We start from the raw sequence: 4,964 nt of genomic DNA on the forward strand, positions 1-4,964 counted from the left end.
CTTGTTGTTTTCTTAACTTCTCATTTGAGTGAAAGTGCATACTTTTACTTCTACTTACAATCAGTCAGCATTTTATCAATCATCTTCCTAGATCTTGAAGAAACAAGTGTGCTTCCATTCCATAGGTGCTGAAAGTTGTATGTACCTGGCACAGGTGGTCACACTTATATAAAACTAGACATTGAGTTTTGGCAGATTGGGTTCTGCAGCTAAGCTCAGTGGTTCGTGCATTTTCTGACATGGTTGGGGGGTGACGGTGGCAACGTAAACACCATTGACCCCCAGGACCAGAACATTTGTGCAAATAGTGCCTGCACTGCACCATGTGGAAAATGATGGAATAAAACTTCAGATTCTGATCTTTTGTGGCTCATTATAATATTAAAGAGGAAAAAGTGGGGACAGCAGATGCTGGAGATCAGAGTCGAGAGTGTGGTACTGGAAAAGCACTGCAGGTCAGGCAGCATTCTAGGAGCAGGACAATCAATGTTTCGGGCATAAGATTTCTGATGAAGGGCTTATGCCGGAAACGTCGATTTTCCTGCTCCTTGGATGCCACCTGACCTTTTTTTTTTGGTTACTTACAGTGTGGAAACATGCCCTTCGGCCCAACAAGTCCACACCGACCCGCCGAAGCGCAACCCACCCATACCCCTACATTTACCCCTTACCTAACACTACGGGCAATTTAGCATGGCCAATTCACCTGGCCCGCACATCTTTGGACCTGTGCTTTCCCAGTGCCACACTCGACTCATTATAACATTAAATAGGATATAAACTGACTGACAGAATATGTACATTTTTTGCCTTAATACATTTTAAATGTTGTACATTGAAGAGCATTTCTGTGTACATTGGAAGATAACGAAGTATATAGAAATAAAAGCTTATTTAAATTATGCAGGCAGTCTTTCCAGTGCCAGAATGTCTCCACACAGTAATGTGTGAGACTTGGGATGTACACTCTTTTAATGTGGTTCAAATTTCAGTCTTACAGCACAATTACATTAGCCTTTCCAATGCTGTATGGTAATACTCTGCATTGCTATCCTAATCAAACAGCTCTATGACTTGCAGGAATTTTGATAATATTACAAAAACAATATGATAACTGCATGTTTCCTGTCTTATTGTACTCCTGTCACATTCAGATATGTTTATATTTTTAGAACTCTCCTAAACTTGAATATCTACAGCATTTAGTGGATGTTTGCACTGGTTATAGTTTTTTTAAACGTGGATTTATCTCCACAGAGGCTGAACATTAATGTTTTAACTGGTGTTGTGTTCTTGCCCATGTTTTCATGTTGTCTTAACTGTGACTGTGGGAGACTGGATGTTTAATTCGACTGGTATGTGTTCGAATTTTGTGTAACAGTTATTTATGAGATGAAGGTGTTGTAGGTCAACATTTAATGCTGATCCTAATTGCCCGGATAGCAATTAAGAATCAGCCACATTAGTGCAACAAACAAAGAACTGCAGATGTTGGAAATCTGAAATTGTTGGAGAAACTCAGATCTGGCAGCATCTGTGGAGAGAAAACAGTCAATGTTTCGGGTCCAGTGACCCTTCTTATTTCTGAATTTTTCTGGAAGTTTCTGTTTTTGAATTTCAGCATTTCGGGAATCGGACATAGACCAGACGAGGATGGTAAATCTCATTCCCAAAAGGGTATTAGTGTACCAGCTAAGTTTTTACAACGATTTGCAGTGATCATTATTAAGCTAACGTTATTCCAGATTTTTATTGAATCAAATTTTGTCATGTGTATAGACCCTTCAGTCCAGCTAGTCCGTGCCAAACATATTGCTAAACCAACTAGTCCTACTTGCCTGGTTATGGCCCATATCCTGCTAAAGCATTCCTATTCATGTACTCACCTAAATGGCTTTTAAATGTTGCAACTGTATCTGCATCCACCACTTTCTCCGGCAGTTCATTCCACACATGAACCGCTCTGTGTATAGGTAAGGTAGGTAACAGACACTCATTTGAGTATGTCTGCAAATCTATTATTTGAATACGGACAGATAATATTAAAACATCAGAGAGTGATCAAAAATTTAAGGTTGTGGCAGAATGCTGAAACTGAGCATTTCTCCTGTTTCTTGTTAAAAGTTTTAGTACTAGAAAGAATTCAGGCTCTACTATAATGCATGTTTCGTCAGCACAAATTAGCTATAACTTGATTGAATTGTGGGCATTGTTTGGATAACACAAGCTTTCTACTGAATGGGTAGTCATTTTCTATTAGCAATCCTCTGCAGCACAATTTTCTATAGCGCGAGGTTGCAGAGGAATGCGACTGTCATGTTATAGCAGAACAAATGCTAGGTGAAAGTTAGTAGACATTTAAACAGTGCATTTTCATTCTCAACATTTTGAATTCCAGCACTTCTGGTTTTATCTTTACCATGTGTGTTTTCTGGTCTTGGTTTCGGGTAATGCAAATAACTAAAGCAGTCAAATGTGAAAACTTATTGTCATTCATTCAGTGCTGTTAATTTGTTGATAGCTGTGTCTGATGCAAAGCCAACTCTAGGTGGGAGAAAGAGCACACTCATGACCTGACGCCATGGAATGATGGAAGGAAATGCTGTTGATGAAATTGTGATTAATAGAGTTCAAGACTTGGAGACCTGAATCACGCTAATCCCACATTAAGGGTGAGTGATGGAGGAAACCAGTGCAGCAGCAACCCTACTTATGGCCTCTTGGCTCTAGAAGGTCTCATGCCTACCTGCACCATTTCCCATGGATATGTATTTTGATGGTAATTGCAAGGAGTGGGCACACATGCCAACCCAGACAAATCTGCTTATGCTGATGTCACTGCAGGAATGTAGTGAGCTGTCATGGACTGTCTTTGAGTACCTTTCCATACTGAGCTTGATAGATTTTTATTGGTTATAGATATCAAGAAATATGAAAGGACAAGAAAATATTACATTTATGTAGTGGCCTCCATGGGGCATTTCAAATGCTTCACAGTCAATTAAGTTTTATTTTTGCCCTGCAGTGGGGTATATTTTGAAGTTTCCTTGGAGACAGTACAAGAACCATTGCTTTTCTTGAGCTCGACTTGGATGTTTTGAGCACAGTTTCAAAATTTGCAGATGACATCAACTTCAAACTGTTGATGACGGTGATAGATGTAAGACGTAGGCAAGCTAGTGAAATAGGCAAATGTGGCAGAGAAAAGTGAATAGTACATTTTGGGAGGAACTCCAACGTAAGGCAATCTATAAAATAAAGGACAAATACTAAAGGAGTTGTAGGAGCAGAAAGACCTTGGGAGTATATAGGCTCAAATCATTGAAAGGGGTATGGGCAGGTTGAGAAAATGATTGAAAAGAATAAGGGATCCTGGGTTAAAAATGTCATCATTATCAAAAACAGCAATTTCCTAACATGACTTGCTGACATTTTTAGCTTTAAAGAATGCTTATCCACTCAGTTCTTGAAGAAACGCTCATGAAGTAATTAAAATTGAGCTTATGTTAAAAGAATTTAAATGTGGAGGGATCTTGAGGAGTTGAGAAAGTATCAAACTTGTATGAAATAACTGTTCAGAACTGGTGAATGTCCATGGCAATATTCTGGCCAAATCCATTCACAAAGAATGAATAGAGAACCAAGTAAAGTTTAAAAAGTGGCTAAATTTACCATTCATTTTTAATACTGTCCTTAGTGCATTACTCTTTAATATATCTTGAACATCTCCAGTCGAGGCTTCTTTTGTCTGAGCAGAACGTTCCTGTGCAAATGATGCTCCTCTTAAGTTTTGCCCTGTAGCATGCAAATTCTTAACACTCCAAACTTATGGAATCCATCAGGCCCATGATATTTGAAGTGTCTACATTTTATTCTGTGAAGATAAGGATCAGATTCCTTAGTGTTCCTCCACAGTCTTAAGGACTCGAGAGTCTTTTCCATTCATGTTGTGGCTCAATTGGTAGAACTGTCTTCTGAGTCAGTCTGGTTTCAGCACAAAAATCAAGGTAAACATTCCAGTACAGTGCTGAGTATAATCACTGTCAAAGTAGTATATTTTGCATGAGAGGTAAAACTAAAGCCCCATCTGCCTGCTTAGGTGAGTGTAAGAGCTGTCACTGGGTTGTTTTGAAGAACAGCAGGGAAGTTTGCTTTTGTGTCCTGGGTGATACTTATCTCTCTGGCTATCATTACATTGGTTTTTGAAAGAATTTGCATGCAAATTGACTGCTGTATTTCCTAAATAACTATTGCTTTAAAGTATTTGATGTAAAACATTTTGATACATCCATTGGCCATGAAAGGCAGTGTACATGTGCAAGTGTCTACTTTTAATATGAAGTCTTTATTGATCCAACTATGTCATTCAACATTTTCCTTGCACTAGTCACTTGCTCAAAGAATAACTGGTAGAGTAATAAGGGAGCCCATGACTCTCTCTGGATTTTCAGAAGTTACTTGATAAGGTATGGAGGGTAGTGGACTAGTGTAGGTTAGGTGGGCTTGGATCGGCGCAACATCGAGGGCCAAAGGGCCTGTACTGCGCTGTATTTTTCTATGTTCTATGTATCACAAGATATTTCATTTTCATTTTCTGACATTGAATAAAAGCTGGTTATTCATGCGGAAATGCCCTTGCGCTTAATTCATTGTATTAAAAATTTTGTAGGCTTGACTGGATTTTGTTCTTCCCATCTTCACATTTAAAGTTTCTTAAGACTGCTTTAATTGTCAAAAGTCTGCATTGAATGAATTGTGCATCCAACTCCAACTGAATATTTTCCAAAACACTTCTGCCAAAAGCCCATCGATTTCGGTGTTGTATTGCTGATCCCATTTTATTTCATTCTTGCCCAAAGGCTGAATGAATTTATCCAGTTTCCAAGATTATGGCTTTATGTAATTGTTGACTATATCTTTACTTCATGTTGCTTTTTTTTGTTTCTACATTTCATCTAATTAAT

The sequence above is a fragment of the Hemiscyllium ocellatum genome, chromosome 17 (genome assembly GCF_020745735.1).
Source record: "Hemiscyllium ocellatum isolate sHemOce1 chromosome 17, sHemOce1.pat.X.cur, whole genome shotgun sequence".
In the NCBI taxonomy this organism is placed as follows: domain Eukaryota; kingdom Metazoa; phylum Chordata; class Chondrichthyes; order Orectolobiformes; family Hemiscylliidae; genus Hemiscyllium; species Hemiscyllium ocellatum.